We start from the raw sequence: 18,354 nt of genomic DNA on the forward strand, positions 1-18,354 counted from the left end.
TGGCTTGTCATCCTCCTAAAAAAGGATCTTATGCATGCACATTGAAGGGCTTATTCCCTTCAAGTCAGAGAGGGTCCACCCAATGGCATCCTTGTGTTGTTTCAGCACCTTAATGAGCTCCTCCTCTTGTTCCTTACTCAGGGTTAAATTGATGATTACTGGATAAGTTTCATTGTTTCCTGAAAGAACGGAACTCTCGCGTGATCTAGAATTTTCACAAATAAATTCGTGTTGTAAATATAGCTTCTAGACCGACAAGAATTCCTTTCTTACAAAAGTTTGGTTGTCACAAGTAACAAAACCCAATAAAATTAATAAACCGAAGTATTCAAACCTCGGGTTGTCTTCTCAAGGAACTGCAGGGAGGTGTTCTTGTTATTAGTTATGAAAAATAGTGTTTTTGGGTTTTAAAAGGTTTGAACAAGGGAAATAAATTGCAGGAATTAATAAATTAATAACTAATAGAACTCTTGGCAAGATATGAAAATTTGGAAGTCCTATCCTAGTTACCCTTATCGATAATGATGAGAATTATATTTTTGCTTACACTAAGTCAACCTCTAACTATGAAGGTAAGTCAAGTGGATAAATCAATTTAACACCTAAAGTCCTAGTCAACTCCTGAGAAAAGACTAGAGTTATAGGAATCTAAATCAATCAGCAAAGATATCAATTATCAATCACGATGAGTTTGACAACTCAAGAGTTACCAATTAATCAACCAAAGCCAAAAGGAAAAAATTTAAATTATTTATATAAATAAAGGAAAGCAATCATAATTCTGAAATATATTAATTAAGAAAATCCTAACATGAAGGGTTCATAAACCAATTGGGCAACATAAGTCAAATACAAATAAAAGCATTAGAGTATATAAAAGTAAAAGAGAAACATAAATTAAAGGAACATTGAACCTGGAACTCAAAAGAAATTGTAAGTTGAAATAATAAGAAATCCTAAATCCTTTAAGAGGAATCCTAATCCTAAATCCTAAGAGAGAGGAGAGAACCTCTCTCTCTAAAAATTACATCTAAATTATGAAAAGTGAATAATGGAATCCCCCCAATGAATGGATGCATTCTCCCACTTTATAACCTCTAATATGTGATTTCTGGGCCAAAAACTGGGTCAAAAACAGCTCAGAAATCGCCCCCAGCATATTCTGGTACGTACAGGTCGCGGGAAAGTGACACGAAAGCGTCGTCCACGCGTTTGCGTGGGTTGAATTTTGCAGATGCGACGCGTGCGCGTCATCCACGCGTCTGCGTCGCCTAACTTCGGGGCAGTGATAAACCATTATTTTATGGTTTATATTGTGCTTAATTGTGCGGTTTTATCAAATCTTTACCTACTTATTCATATGATTAGCATGCATTTATAATTCCTTCCTAAAAATACTTCATGGGTGAAAACTTGCTTCCTAGAGACTTTTAATTTTGTATTTAATTCTCCTTTATTCCATTCGATGCCGTGATCTATGTGTTAAGTGTTTCAGGCTTTATAGGGCATAAATGACTTGGAGATTAGAAAGGAAGCTTGCAAAAATGGAAGGAACGCAAGAAATTAAGGAGATGACCAACGAGAAGTGACGCGAACGCATGGCTCACGTGACCGCGCAACATAGAGGAAATTGCAGTGACGTGGACGCATGGCTCACGCGACCGCGCGGATTGGAAACTGCACAAGTGACGCGAAGGCATGGACGACACGCACGCATGGCAAGGCAAAACGCTGGATGACACGAACGCCTGGATGACGCGATCGCGTGACGTGCGCAATCTGCAGAATTCGCTGGGGGCAATTTTGGGCCCTGTTTTGACCCAGTTTTTAGCCCAGAAAAGTAGATTAGAGCTAGGAAACATGCAGAGACTAGAGAACAACATTTATTCAACAATAATTTTAGTTTTCAGATCTGATTTTACCTCTCCTCTAGGTTTTCTCTCTACACATTGATAGTTCTTAGGATTTCGTTTTTATTGCTTTTTGGATTGGGATATTGAGAAGAGTTATTACCTCCACTAAGACTTCATTACTCTAGTTTGTTTCCTTACTTGTCTCTTACTCTTCCATGTCCTTAATTTATTCAGAATTACTATTGGATTATTTTTAGAATTTATTAATACAAAAACTATTTTTATTTTTAATTGATCTTTTTGATTATTATCTATCATGTCTTTCTTTATTTCTCTTTATTATTTTGTGAAGTTTACATTCACAATGAGTGAGTAGTTCCATAACTTGATTGGGAGTTTATTGAAAGGAGGACCTTGAGTTGGAATGCTCAAGAGAAAAATTGTAATTGGGTTTATTGTTGGATTGTCCTCTAGTCACTGACACTAATCCTTTCCAAGGGAGAGGATTGAAACTTGTGAATAGAAATAGCTTTCCAACTTGCTTGACTTTCCTCTACCTGGTAAGGGATAACTAAGCAGAACAACCTTCAATCATCAATTAATCTTGAGAGTACTCCAACAAGAATAGGGCTTCCAACTAATCTACTCCCGGTCAAGGTTTTTATTTAAAATTACATAAATTCTCTAATTTAATTTCCTATTTATCAACTCAAACCATTTTTGAAAATATCTGATTAATAAAATAGCACATCTTTTTGCAACTCGTTGGGAGATGACCTGGGACTCATACTCCCAGTATTTTAATTCTAATTTTGTGACAACCCTTCTAAATTGATAAACGGATTTTCGGTTGGTTAAGAACTGTACTTGCAACGTATCTCTTATAATAATTTCTTAACTCGCCAATTTCTGCCACGTCAATTTTTGGCGCCGTTGTCGAGGAGTTGTAATAGAGTGCTAAGTTATTGATTGGAATTTATTTATTTGCATTTTATTTTATCTTGCTATATGAGCTGCATGTTTCTTTTGTTAAATGACGTGTTCACTTCCTGATCCAAGCTTGCCAGTATTTGATCCTGAGATTGAAAGAATTATCTCACGAATAAGGCAAGCTCGGCGTCGGTTAGTCCTCTCTGAGGACAAATCTGAAGCGTCACTTGAGGAAGAAGCAAGCTCCCTTTCTGCTGATTCGGTTGATTTACGTGCAAGTGACATGGCAGCACCTAGGAGAATTACTATCCAGGAGGTTGGAGCCCCCGATTTTACAATACAACCGTTTCAAGCGCATCACCCAACAGTGGCTACAGATTTTGAAATAAAAACTGCACTGCTCAACTTGATGCCTAAGTTTCATGGCTTACCTGCTCAAGAGCCTATCAAGCACCTTAGAGAATTCCAAGCAGCCTGTTCTACTGTCAAGCGTGATGGTGCAGATGAAACTTCTATTTTGTTAAAAGCTTTCCCATTCTCTCTTGAGGGAAAGGCGAGAGAGTGGTACTACACTCAACTCGCAGTAACTGTTTCTGACTGGGATACGCTTAGAAGGGAATTTTTGAAAAAATTCTTTCCAGCTGAAGTTACTGATAAACTGAGGAAAGACATGTCCATGATTGTTCAGGACAAGTCCGAGACTCTCTACGAATACTGGGAGCGCTTCAACAACCTTTTGGAAGCATGCCCCCACCATATGATTGACAAGATAGTGTTGCTCGGCTACGTCACACAGGGCATGAGGCCTCAAGATAAGATCACATTGGAAAGTGCCAGCAATGGGTCTATGAAAAAGTACAACACCACTGATGAGGCATGGCAATTGATCATCGACTTAGCTGAATCTACTCGGAATCACAGGCAGAAACAAAGCCGGTCAAAAGCTGTTGCAGAGGTATCCTCTAACAAAGAGACTACTGCTCTGACTCAGAGTATATGCGAGATGACCAACTTACTGAGGCAGATGCAGTTGAATCAACAATAAGCTCAGCAAGCTCAACCTTCTCCACCACAGCAAATCCAACAGTTAGTTCCACAAAGAGTATGCGGGGTCTGTGCTGATTATAGCCATTATACTGATAAATGTCCGCAGCTTCAGTAGGAAGACAACACTGTGGCAGCCACTCATAACTTCTATGACCGCCCCAATCAAGGATACAATCAAGGTGGCAGTTACAGCCATGGATGGCAGGACAATTCCAACCAAGGTTGGAGAGATACTTCTAATCAGAGTTGGAAGGACAACTATAACAGAGGAGGCAGAGACAATCAGGGAAATCAGAGGTGGAATAATAACAACAACAGGTAGCAGAACCAGAACCAGCCTTACAAAGCACCTCACCTGAGGCAATCCCAAGGACCACAGAAAAACCAACAGCAGACCTCTCAGATCACTTATCCCTATTCATCTTCTAATGATGAGTTACTATAATCTATTGATCGGAGATAGTAGGCCATGGAAAACAACCTTACTTCTACTCTAAATGGTCTGAACTCTACCTTGCAAGCTCTTGTCTCACAGATTGGATCACTGAATAACTCAAATAACCAGCCTTTGAGCTCCAGTAGAATCCCCTCTCAACCATTACCCAATCCAAAGGGTGGTATTAATGTCATCACCCTAAGGTCTAGAACCACATTGCAAGAGAGGAATCAGGAGGAGCCAAACTCACCAGAACACGCCTCAGCTGAAGAGGTAGTGGAAATAGAAGATGTTAAGGAGGAAGCGGACATACAAGACATGGATAAAGAAGAAGAAGCTCAATCACAGGAAGAAGCACCAAAGGGCGCAGACACTGCAGAAAATGCCATTCCTATTCCATTTCCACAAATTGCAAGAAAGCCCAGGAAGCAGTTGGAACCTGATCCCAAAATGGTAGAAATATTCAAAAAGGTTGAGGTAACTGTTCCCCTTTTTGATGTTATTCAGCAGGTACCTAAATACGCAAAGTTTCTAAAAGATTTATGTATACATAAAGACAAAATTAATGAATTAGAAACTATTCCTTTAAGTAGTTTTATATCTGCTTTAATGGGAGGTATCCCTGAAAAGTGTAGTGATCCAGGTCCATGTATGGTTAATTGTACTATTGGTGGTGTGGTATTTTCTGACTGCATGTGTGATTTAGGAGCATGTGTGAGTATAATGCCTTTGTCTATATATGATATTTTGAGGCTCCCTCCCTTAAAAAGGTCGACAACTCGTTTTGTGTTAGCAGATAAAAGCATTATTACAGTGGTTGGAGTTGCTGAAGATGTATTAGTGGGCATTAAAGGGCTTACATTTTCCATTGATTTTTATATCCTAGAGATGCCCTAAAATGACTCAGAGAAGCCATCATCAATCCTACTCGGAAGACCATTCCTGAAGACCTCGAAGTTCAAATTGGATGCTTTTTTAGGAACATACTCTTTTGAAATAGACGGCCGAGTAGTAAGCTTCAATCTAAATGGAGTTATGAAGCACCCTCCGGAAGATCATTCTATCCTCCAGTGTGACATCATAGATGAAACCGTGGCTGAAGTTCACCAGGAGGAGTTCGAAGAGAAGTACATAGGACAAGGTCTGAGTGTGGGGACACTTTCTGAGGACAATAAAAGTACTCTACCATTGTCACCAACTCCAGACAATCCAGAGCCTGGCCATGAGCAGAAGTTAGAATTAAAACCCCTCCCTCCACACCTCAAATATGCTTACCTTGAGGACAAGCAGAAGTTTCCAGTTATCATTGCAAGGGAACTCACTTCTCAACAAGAAGAGCAGTTACTTAGTGTGCTGAGGAGGCACAAGAAGGCAATTGGGTGGAGTTTGGCAGACATAGTAGGCATCAACCCTCAAGTTTGTGAACACAGGATATTTTTAGAAGAGGGAGCAAGGCCTGTTCGTCAACCCTAGAGAAGACTAAACCCCACTATCTTAGAGGTTGTCAAGAAGGAAGTGACCAGACTGCTGGAGGCAGATATCATCCACCCCATCTCAGACAGTAAATGGGTAAGCCCAGTACAAGTGGTGTTTAAGAAGTCTGGAGTCACTACAGTGATGAATGAGCATGGAGAGCTCATAGCAACCAGAGTACAGAACACCTGGAGAGTCTGCATTGATTACAGGCGTCTCAACCAAGCCACTCGTAAGGATCACTACCCCTTTCCATTCATTGATCAAATGCTAGATCGCCTGTCAGGTAAATCACATTATTGCTTTTTAGATGGTTACACAGGCTATTTCCAAATTCATATAGCTCCTGAAGATCAGGAAAAGACCACTTTCACATGTCCTTTTGGAACTTATGCTTATAAGAGAATGCCTTTTGGCTTGTGCAATGCACCAGCTACTTTCCAAAGGTGCATGATGAGTCTTTTCTTTGATCTTATTGAGGACTGTATGGAGGTTTTTATGGATGATTTTAGCGTTTATGGTGATTCCTTTAATCTTTGCTTGGATAGTTTATCTAGAGTATTAGATAGATGTGTCAGTACAAATCTTGTATTGAATTTTGAAAAATGTCACTTTTTGGTAAAACAAGGTATTGTCCTAGGACATGTTGTGTCTAATACTGGCATTTCTATAGATCCAGCAAAGGTGAATGTTATTTCTAGTTTACCTTACCCCTCCTCTGTGAGAGAAGTCCGTTCGTTCCTTGGCCATGCAGGTTTTTACCGGAGATTCATTAAGGACTTTAGTAAGGTAGCACTTCCCTTATCCAGACTACTGCAGAAAGATATTGAGTTCGAGTTTAGTGAGGATTGCAAACACGCGTTTGATAAGCTGAAGACTGCCCTGACTCAAGCTCCAATTGTGAGAGGACCTGACTGGAGCCAGCCATTTGAGATCATATGCGATGCTTCCAACCATGCAGTAGGAGCAGTACTGGCTCAGCGTGAAGGTAAGGACCCTTTTATAATTGCTTATGCATCTAAGACTTTAGACGCCGCTCAGTCTAATTACACTACTACTGAGAAAGAGCTTCTTGCTATTATTTTTGCTTTGGATAAATTCCGAGCCTATTTACTTGGTATGAAAGTAGTAGTATACTCGGACCACGCAGCTCTAAAGTATTTATTAGCTAAAAAGGAATCCAAACCAAGGTTTATACGTTGGATACTGTTACTACAAGAATTTGATTTAGAAATAAAGGATATGAGTGGTAACCAGAATTTAGTGGCGGACCACTTGAGTCGTCTTGAGCACATCTGGGATGACTCCACTCCTATAGCTGATAATTTTCCATTTGATAACCTGCAAGCAGTATCTGAGGTAGTCCCTTGGTATGCACCTGTAGCTAACTATCTAGTTAGCCGCACTTTTCCTCCAAACTTTACTAAGCATCAAAGAGACAAGCTGAAAAGCGAGTCTAAATATTATATATGGAATGACCCGTATTTATGGAGATGTGGCGCTGACCAGGTAATTAGACGGTGTGTGCTCAATCAGAATTTCAGTCCATTTTAGAGGCTTGCCACTCATCTGAGAGTGGAGGACATTTTGGCCCTCAAAGAACAGCTAGAAAAATCTTAGACTGTGGATTCTGGTGGCCCACTCTTTTTAGAGACGCTGCTGAATTTTGTAAATCTTGTTTCCCATGCCAAAAATTTGGTAATATATCTAAGAGGGATGAGATGCCTCAACAAATTATGCTTTTCTGTGAAATTTTTGATGTTTGGGGCATTGACTTCATGGGTCTATTTCCAAATTCTAATGGTTACTTTTATATATTGTTAGCGGTGGATTACGTTTCTAAATGGTTGGAAGCAATTTCTACCCGCATTGATGATGCTAACACTGTTGTTTACTTTGTTAAAAACCATATTATTTGTCGCTTTGGATCACCACGAGCAATCGTGAGCGATCAAGGCACCCATTTTTGTAACAGGAGACTAACAGGATTACTGAAGAAGCATGGGATAATTCATAAAGTAGCAACAGCCTACCATCCTCAGACTAATGGGCAAGCCGATGTGTCTAACAGAGAGATAAAGTGCATATTACAGAACATAGTCAAACCTCATAGAAGAGACTGGAGCACGAGGCTACAAGATGCGCTCTGGGCATACAGAACAGCGTACAAGACACTCATTGGGATGAGTCCCTTCTGCTTAGTTTATGGAAAAGCCTGTCATCTCCCAGTTGAAGTAGAGCACAAAGCCTTTTGGGCAGTAAAAGAGTGCAACATGGGATTTGAGACAGCCGGAGCTAAAAGGAAGTTACAACTGCAAGAATTAGAAAATCTTCGCCTAGAAGCTTATGAGAACTCAAGGCTGTACAAGGAAAAGAAGAAGGCTGTACATGATAAGCACATCAAGAGGAGAAAGTTCCAACCTGGGGACTTAGTCCTTGGTGCACGAAATTGTGATGTCCAAGCTCGAACAATCCCTGGCAACGTGAGCAATTTGGTACGCGTAATTGTGATTACACTTTAATTATGTAAAATTCATGGCTCTTTCTTTCCCTGGCAATGGCGCCAAGAACATGGTGCCAATACCATGGTTCACAACTTCGATACAACTAACCAGCAAGTGCACTGGGTCGTCCAAGTAATACCTTACGTGAGTAAGGGTCGAATCCCACGGAGATTGTCGGTATGAAGCAAGCTATGGTCACCTTGCAAATCTCAGTTTGGCAGATATAAATTGATAAGGGTGTTTTCGAATTTAATATAATAAAATAGGGATAGAAATACTTATGTAATTCATTGGTGAGAATTTCAGATAAGCGAATGGAGATGCCTTCGTTCCTCTGAACCTCTGCTTTCCTGCTATCTTCATCCAATCAGTCTTACTCCTTTCCATGGCTGGCTTTATGCAAGGGCATCACCGTTGTCAGTGGCTACATCCCCTCCTCTCAGTGAAAAATATGCTCACATGCTCTGTCACAGCACGGCTAATCATCTGTCGGTTCCCGATCATGCTGGAATAGGATTCACCCTCCTTTTGCGTCTGTCACTAACGCCCAGCACTCGCGAGTTTGAAGCTCGTCACAGTCATTCAATCATTGAATCCTACTTGGAATACCACAGACAAGGTTTAGACTTTCCGGATTCTCTTGAATGCCGCCATCATTCTAGCTTACGCCACGAAGATTCCGATTAAGAGATCTAAGAGATATTCATTCTAGCTTTTTTCATGTAGAACAGAAGTGTTTGTCAGGCACGCGTTCATAAGGGAGAAGGATGATGAGCGTCACACATAATCATCACCTTCATCATGTTCTTGGGTGCGAATGGATATCTTAGAAGCGAAATAAGATGAATTGAATAGAAAACAGTAGTACTTTGCATTAATCTTTGAGGAACAGCAGAGCTCCACACCTTAATCTTTGGAGTGTAGAAACTCTACCGTTAAAAATACATAAGTGAATGGTCCAGGCATGGCCGTGTGGCCAGCCCCCATGGTCTGAAAACAATGCGTTCAAAGATCTAACTGATCAAAAGATGTCTAATACAATAGTAAGAGGTCCTATTTATAATAAACTAGCTACTAGGGTTTACAGAAGTAAGTAATTGATGCATAAATCCACTTCTGGGGCCCACTTGGTGTGTGCTTGGGCTGGGCTTTGAGTGTTGCACGTGTAGAGGTCTTTCTTGGAGTTGAACGCCAGCTTTTGTGCCAGTTTGGGCGTTCAACTCTGGTTTTGGCTCCTTTTCTGGCGCTGGTCGCCAGATTTGGGTAGAAAGCTGGCGTTAAACGCCAGTTTACGTCGTCTATTCTTGGCCAAAATATGGACTATTATACATTGCTGGAAAGCCCTAGATGTCTACTTTCCAACGCAGTTGGAAGCGCGCCATTTAGAGTTCTGTAGCTCCAGAAAATCCACTTTGAGTGCAGGGAGGTCAGAATCCAACAGCATCAGCAGTCCTTCTTCAACCTCTGAATCTGATTTTTGCTCAAGTCCCTCAATTTCAGCCAGAAAATACCTGAAATCACAGAAAAACACACAAACTCATAGTAAAGTCCAGAAATGTGAATTTAACATAAAAACTAATGAAAACATCCCTAAAAGTAACTAGATCCTACTAAAAACATACTAAAAACAATGTTAAAAGCGTATAAATTATCTGCTCATCACAACACCAAACTTAAATTGTTGCTTGTCCCCAAGCAACTGAAAATCAAATAGGATAAAAAGAAGAGAATATACTATAAATTCCAAACTATCAATGAAACAGAGCTTCAATCATATGAGCGGGACTTATAGCTTTTTGCCTCTTGAATAGTTTTGGCATCTCACTTTATCCATTGAGGTTCAGAATGATTGGCATCTATAGGAACTTCAGATTTCGAATAGTGTTATTGACTCTCCTAGTTCAGTATGATGATTCTTGAACACATCTTCTTTATGAGTCTTGGCCGTGGCCCTAAGCACTTTGTTTTCCAGTATTACCATCGGATACATAAATGCCACAGACACATAATTGGGTGAACCTTTTCAGATTGTGACTCAGCTTTGCTAAAGTCCCCAATTAGAGTTGTCCAGGGTTCTTAAGCACACTCTTTTTTTTTTTTTCTTTGGACCTTGACTTTAACCGCTCAGTCTCAAGTTTTCACTTGACACCTACACGCCACAAGCACATGGTTAGGGACAGCTTGGTTTAGCCGCTTAGACCAGGATTTTATTCCTTTTAGGCCCTCCTATCCACTGATGCTCAAAGCCTTGGGATCCTTTTTATTGCCCTTGCCTTTTGGTTTTAAGGGTTATTGGCTTTTTCTGCTTGCCTTTTCTTTTTCTTTCTATTTTTTTCGCCTATTTTTTTTTTCTACAAGCTTTGCTCTTTGCTGCTTTTTCTTGCTTCAAGAATCATTTTTATGATTTTTCAGATGATCAAATAACATGTCTCCTAGTCATCATTCTTTCAAGAACCAACATATTTAACATTCTTAAACAACAACTTCAAAAGACATATGCACTGTTCAAGCATACATTCAGAAAACAAGAAGCATTGTTACCACATCAATATAATTAAGCTAAGTTCAAGGATAAATTCGAAACTCATGTACTTCTTGTTCTTTTGAATTAAAACATTTTTCATTTAAGAGAGGTGATGGATTCATAGGACATTCATAACTTTAAGACATAGTTACTAACTACTAATGATCATGTAATGAAGACACAAACATAGATAAGCACATAACATAGAAAACGAAAAACAGAGAAAGCAAGAACAAGGAATGAATCCACCCTTGGATTCATAGGCGTTTCCTTCTTGAGGAACCAATGATGTCCTTGAGCTCTTCTATGTCTCTTCCTTGTCTTTGTTGCTCCTCCCTCATTGCTTTTTGATCTTCTCTTATTTCATGAAGCATGATGGAGTGCTCTTGATGTTCCACCCTTAGTTGTCCCATATTGGAACTCAATTCTCCTAGGGAGGTGTTGATTTGCTCCCAATAATTTTGTGGAGGAAAGTGCATTTGAGGCATCTCTGGGATCTCATGGAAATGAGCTTCTTGCGCCTCTTGAGCTCCATGACTGGGCTCTCTTGCTTGCTCCATCTTTTTCTTAGTGATGGGCTTGTCCTCTTTAATGAGGATATCTCCCTCTATGTCAATTCCAGCTGAATTGCATAGGTGGCAAATGAGGTGAGGAAAGGCTAACCTTGCCATAGTGGAGGACTTGTCAGACACCTTGTAGAGTTCTTGAGGTATAATCTCATGAACTTCCACCTCTTCTCCAATCATGATGCTATGGATCATGATGGCCCGGTCTATAGTAACTTCAGACCGGTTGCTAGTGGGAATGATTGAGCATTGAATGAACTCCAACCATCCTCTAGCTATAGGCTTGAGGTCCAATCTTCTTAGTTGAACCGGTTTGCCTTTGGAGTCAATCTTCCATTGAGCTCCTTCCACGCATATGTCCATAAGGACTTGGTCCAACCTTTGATTAAAGTTGACCCTTCTAGTGTAGGGGCGTTCATCTCCTTGCATCATGGGCAAGTTAAATGCCAACCTCACATTCTCCGGACTAAAATCTAAGTATTTCCCCCGAACCATTGTAACATAGTTCTTTGGATCCGGGTTCTTACTTTGATCATGGTTCTTGGTGATCCATGCATTAGCATAGAACTCTTGAACTATTAGGATGCCGACTTGTTAGATGGGATTTGTTAGAACTTCCCAACCTCTTCTTTGAATTTCATGTCGGATCTCCGGATACTCATTTCTTTTGAGTTTGAAAGGGACCTCAGGGATCACCTTTTTCTTGGCCACAACATCATAGAAGTGGTCTTGATGGGCTTTGGAGATGAACCTTTCCATCTCCCATGACTCGGATGTGGAAGCTTTTGTTTTCCCTTTCCCCTTTCTAGAGGATTCTCCGGTCTTAGGTGCCATCAATGGTAATGGAAAAACAAAAAGCTTATGCATTTACCACACAAAACTTAGAATATTGCTCGCCCTCGAGCAATAAACAAGAGAATAGAAGAAGAAGAAGAAGAAATATGGAGAGGGAGAGGGAGATGTGGTTTCGGCCAAGAGGAGTGTAGAGGGATGTGTTGTGTGAATTTGATGAAGAATGGAGGTCTTTATATAGGGAAGGGAGGGGGGAAAAAGGTTTCGGCCATATGGGTGGGTTTGGGTGGGAATGTGGTTTTGAATTTTGAAGGTAGGTGGAGTTTATGAGGTAGGTTTATGGGGAAGAGTGGATGGATGTGAGTGGTGAAGAGGTGATGGGGAAGAGTGTTTATGGGGTTGTGTGAAAGAGAGTGGTGAGAAGAAGTGAGTGGAGGTAGGTGGGGATCCTGTGGGGTCCACAGATCTTGAGTGGATCCTGTGGGGTCCACAGATCCTGAGGTGTTCAAGGATTTACATCCCTGCACCCATTAGGCATGTAAAAATGCCTTTGTACCCAACTCTGGGCGTTCAGCTCCAGGTTGGTGGCCATTTTGGGCGTTCAACGCCCATTTGTGTGCCATTTCTGGCGTTGAACGCCAGAACCATGCCTATTCTGGCGTTCAGCGCCCAGAAGCTGCCCATTTTGGGCGTTCAGCGCCAGAACCATGCTCTGTTCTGGGGCTGAACGCCAGACAGATGCTCCTCCAGGGTGTGATTTTTCTTCTGCTGTTTTTGATTCCGTTTTCAATTTTTATATTTATTTTGTGACTCCACATGATCATGAACCTAATAAAACATGAAAAACAAGAATAATAGAGTTAGATAAATAAACATTGGGTTGCCTCACAACAAGCGCTTCTTTAATGTCAATAGCTTGACAGTGGGCTCTCATGGAGCCTCACAGATGTTCAGAGCATTGTTGAGACTCTCCAACACCAAACTTAGAGTTTGGATATGGGAGTTCAACACCAAACTTAGAGTTTGGTTGTGGCCTCCCAACACCAAACTTAGAGTTTGACTGTGGGGGCTCTGGTTGACTCTGCTTTGAGAGAAGCTTTTTCTGCTTCCTCTCCATGGTTGCAGAGGGAGATCCTTGAGTTTTAAACACAAGGGAGTCCTTATTCCATTGAAGGACTATTTCACCTCTGTCAACATCAATCACAGCTCTTGCTGTGGCCAGGAAAGGTCTTCCTAGGATGATGGATTCATCCTCTTCCTTTCCAGTATCCAGGACTATGAAATCAGCAGGGATGTAAAGGCCTTCAACCTTTACTAACACGTCCTCTACTTGTCCATAAGCCTGTTTTCGTTTACTGTCTGCCATCTCTAATGAGATTTTAGCAGCTTGCACCCCATAGATTCCCAGTTTCTCTATTACAGAGAGGGGCATGAGGTTTATTCCTGAACCAAGGTCACACAGAGCCTTAAAGATCATGGTGCCTATGGTACAAGGTATTATGAACTTTCCAGGATCCTGTCTCTTCTGAGGCAATGTCAGTTGATCCAGATCACTTAGTTCATTGATGAACAAGGGAGGTTCAACTTCCCAAGTATCAATGCCAAATAATTTGGCATTCAGCTTCATGATTGCACCAAGAAACTTGGCAGTTTGCTCTTCAGTAACATCCTCATTCTCTTCAGAAGAGGAATACTCATCAGAGCTCATGAAGGGCATAAGGAGGTTCAATGGAATCTCTATGGTCTCTAGATGAGTCTCAGATTCCTTTGGTTCCTCAGAGGGAAGCTCCTTATTGATCACTGGACGTCCCAGGAGGTCTTCCTCCTTGGGATTCACGTCCTCCTCTCCCTCATTGGGTTCGGCCATTTTGCTTATGTCAATGGCCTTGCACTCTCCTTTTGGATTCTCTTCTGTATTGCTTGGGAGAGTACTGGGAGGGATTTCAGTGATCTTTTTACTCAGCTGGTCCACTTGTGCTTCCAAATTTCTAATGGAAGACCTTGTTTCATTCATGAAACTCACAGTGGCCTTGGATAGATCAGAGACTAAGTTTGTTAGATTAGAAGTATTTTGTTCAGAGTTCTCTGTCTGTTGCTGAGTGGATGATGGAAAAGGTTTATTATTGTTAAACCTGTTTCTTCCACCATTATTAAAGCCTTGTTGAGGCTTTTGATCCTTCCATGAGAAATTTGGATGATTTCTCCATGATGAGTTATAGGTGTTTCCATAAGGTTCACCTAAGTAATTCACCTCTGCTATTGCAGGGTTCTCAGGATCATAAGCTTCTTCTTCATAAGAAGCCTCTTGAGTACTGTTGGATGCAGCTTGCATTCCATGCAGACTCTGAGAGATCATATTGACTTGCTGAGTCAATATTTTATTCTGAGCCAATATGGCATTCAGAGTATCAACTTCAAGAACTCCCTTCTTCATAGGCGTCCCATTATTCACAGGATTCCTTTCAGAAGTGTACATGAACTGGTTATTAGCAACCATGTCAATGAGTTCTTGAGCTTCTGCAGGCGTTTTCTTTAGGTGAATGGATCCACCTGCAGAAGTGTCCAGTGACATTTTTGATAGCTCAGATAAACCATCATAGAATATATCCAGGATGGTCCATTCTGAAAGCATGTCAGAAGGACACTTTTTGGTCAACTGTTTGTATCTTTCCCAAGCTTCATAGAGGGATTCACCTTCTTTCTGTCTGAAGGTTTGAACATCAGCTCTAAGCTTGCTCAGCTTTTGAGGAGGAAAGTACTTGGCTAAGAAAGCCGTGACCAGCTTATCCCAAGAGTTCAGGCTGTCTTTGGGTTGAGAATCCAACCATAATCTAGCTCTGTCTCTTACAGCAAAAGGGAAAAGCATGAGCCTGTAGACTTCAGGATTTACTCCATTAGTCTTAACAGTATCACATATCTGCAAGAATTCAGTTAAGAACTGAAAAGGATCTTCAGATGGAAGTCCATGAAACTTGCAGTTCTGCTGCATTAGAGAAACTAATTGAGGTTTCAGCTCAAAGTTGTTTGCTCCAATGGCAGGAATGGAGATGCTTCTTCCATATAAATTGGAATTTGGTGCAGTAAAGTCACCAAGCATTCTCTTTGCATTGTTGTTGGGTTCGGCTGCCATCTCCTTTACTTGTTCGAAATTTTCAATCAAGTTGTCTCTGGATTGTTGTAATTTAGCTTCTCTTAATTTTCTCTTCAGAGTCCTTTCAGGTTCTGGATCAGCTTCAACAAGAATGCCTTTTTCTCTGTCCCTGCTCATAAGAAAGAGGAGAGAAAAAGAAAAGAAGAGGAATCCTCTATGTCACAGTAAAGAGGTTCCTTATTGTTAGTAGAAGAAAAGAAGAAGAAATTCGAACACAGATAGAAGAGGGGTTCGAATTTGGTGATGATGTGAGGAAGAGATGTTAGTAGATGAATAAATAAATAAATAAAATAAGATGAGAGAGAAGGAGGGAATTTTCGAAAATTATTTTTGAAAAGGAGTTAGTGATTTTTGAAAATAGTTTTTGAAAAATGTTAGTAATTTTCGAAAATTAAGATTTAAAAATTAAAATAATTAATAAATTAAAAAGAAATTTTGAAAAAGGGGGAAGATATTTTCGAAAATGAGAGAGAGAGAGTTAGTTAGGTGGTTTTGAAAAAAGATAAGAAACAAACAAAAAGTTAGTTAGTTAGTTGAAACAAATTTTGAAAAGATAAGAAGTTAGGAGGTTAGAAAAGATATTTTTGAAATCATATTTTTGAAAAAGATAAGATAAGAAGATATTTTAGGAAAGATATGATAGAAATTAGTTTTGAAAAAGATTTGATTTTTAAAATCACAATTAATGACTTGATTCATAAGAAATCACAAGATATGATTCTAGAACTTAAAGTTTGAATCTTTTTTAACAAGTAAGTAACAAACTTCAAATTTTTGAATAAAAACATTAATTGATTATGTTATTTTCGAAAATTTGATATAAAATTAAGAAAAAGATTTTTTGAAAAATATTTTTGAAAATTTCGAAAATAACTAAGAATTTTGAAAAAGATTTGATTTTTGAAAAAGATTTTGAAAAAGATAAGATTTTCAAATTGAAAATTTGATTTGACTCATGAGGAACAATTTGATTTTAAAAATTTTTGAAAAAGTCAATCCAAATTTTCGAATTTGATGAGAGAAAAAGGGAAAGATATTTTTTTTTATTTTTTTGAATTTTTATGATGAGAGAGAAAAACACTAAAAAGATGCAATGCATGAAATTTTTAGATCAAAACAATGAATGCATGCAAGAATGCTATAAATGTCAAGATGAACACCAAGAACACTATGAAGATCATGATGAACATCAAGAACACAATTTTGAAAAATTTTTAATGCAAAGAAAACATGCAAGACACCAAACTTAGAATTCTTTAATGCTTAGACACTAAGAATTCAAGAATGCATATGAAAAACAAGAAAAGACACAAAACAAAAAATCATCAAGATCAAACAAGAAGACTTACCAAGAACAACTTGAAGATCATGAAGAACACTATGAATGCATGAAAATTCGAAAAATGCAAGATGCACATGCAATTGACACCAAACTTATAACATGACTCAAGACTCAAACAAGAAATAGAAAAATATTTTTGATTTTTATGATTTTCTAAATTTTTTTTGGATTTTTTTTCGAAAATTATATGAAAAATAAAAAAATAAGGATTCCAAAATTTTTAATATGAATTCCAGGAATCTTGCATTCTTAGTCTAAAGCTTCAGTCCAAGAATTAGACATGGCTCACTAGCCAGCCAAGCTTTCAAAGAAAGCTCCAGTCCAAAACACTAGACATGGCCAATGGCCAGCCAAGCTACAGCATGTAATTCAGACATGACACGCCTGACATACTCATTCCCAAAGGAATTAGACATGGCTTTACAGCCAGCCAGGCTTCAACATGCTTCATGAAACACTAGAATTCATTCTTAAAAGTTTTGAATAAAATTTTTTTTTGAAAACATTTTTATATTATTTTTTTTCGAAAACAAAAGAAAAATTTTTTGAAAGATTTTTGAAAAATTTTTGAAAAGAAAATAAAAAGAAAATTACCTAATCTGAGCAACAAGATGAACCGTCAGTTGTCCAAACTCAAACAATCCCCGGCAACGGCGCCAAAAACTTGGTGCACGAAATTGTGATGTCCAGGCTCGAACAATCCCTGGCAACGTGAGCAACTTGGTACGCGTAATCGTGATTACACTTTAATTATGTAAAATTCATGGCTCTTTCTTTCCCTGGCAATGATGCCAAGAACATGGTGCCAATACCATGGTTCACAACTTCGATACAACTAACCAGCAAGTGCACTGGGTCGTCCAAGTAATACCTTACGTGAGTAAGGGTCGAATCCCACGGAGATTGTCGGTATGAAGCAAGCTATGGTCACCTTGCAAATCTCAGTTTGGCAGATATAAATTGATAAGGGTGTTTTCGAATTTAATATAATAAAATAGGGATAGAAATACTTATGTAATTCATTGGTGAGAATTTCAGATAAGCGAATGGAGATGCCTTCGTTCCTCTGAACCTCTGCTTTCCTGCTATCTTCATCCAATCAGTCTTACTCCTTTCCATGGCTGGCTTTATGCAAGGGCATCACCGTTGTCAGTGGCTACATCCCCTCCTCTCAGTGAAAAATATGCTCACATGCTCTGTCACAGCACGGCTAATCATCTGTCGGTTCCCGATCATGCTGGAATAGGATTCACCCTCCTTTTGCGTCTGTCACTAACGCCCAGCACTCGCGAGTTTGAAGCTCGTCATAGTCATTCAATCATTGAATCCTACTCGGAATACCACATACAAGGTTTAGACTTTCCGGATTCTCTTGAATGCCGCCATCATTCTAGCTTACGCCACGAAGATTCCGATTAAGAGATCTAAGAGATATTCATTCTAGCTTATTTCATGTAGAACAGAAGTGTTTGTTAGGCACGCGTTCATAAGGGAGAAGGATGATGAGCGTCACACATAATCATCACCTTCATCACGTTCTTGGGTGCGAATGGATATCTTAGAAGCGAAATAAGATGAATTGAATAGAAAATAGTAGTACTTTGCATTAATCTTTGAGGAACAGCAGAGCTCCACACCTTAATCTATGGAGTGTAGAAACTCTACCGTGAAAAATACATAAGTGAATGGTCCAGGCATGGCCGTGTGGCCAGCCCCCATGGTCTGAGAACAATGCG

At 39.6% G+C, this 18,354-nt stretch overlaps 1 non-coding gene across 1 annotated transcript; it reads left to right on the forward strand.

The window, feature by feature from the left end:
* The first annotated feature begins 14,751 nt into the window (after window positions 1–14,751).
* On the forward strand, window positions 14,752–14,859 carry LOC112760906 (small nucleolar RNA R71). Its single transcript, XR_003181321.1, has one exon. It is a non-coding gene; the product is annotated as a small nucleolar RNA R71 (small nucleolar RNA).
* The last annotated feature ends 3,495 nt before the right edge of the window (window positions 14,860–18,354 follow it).

Source organism: Arachis hypogaea, chromosome 16, assembly GCF_003086295.3.
Source record: "Arachis hypogaea cultivar Tifrunner chromosome 16, arahy.Tifrunner.gnm2.J5K5, whole genome shotgun sequence".
Lineage (NCBI taxonomy): Eukaryota > Viridiplantae > Streptophyta > Magnoliopsida > Fabales > Fabaceae > Arachis > Arachis hypogaea.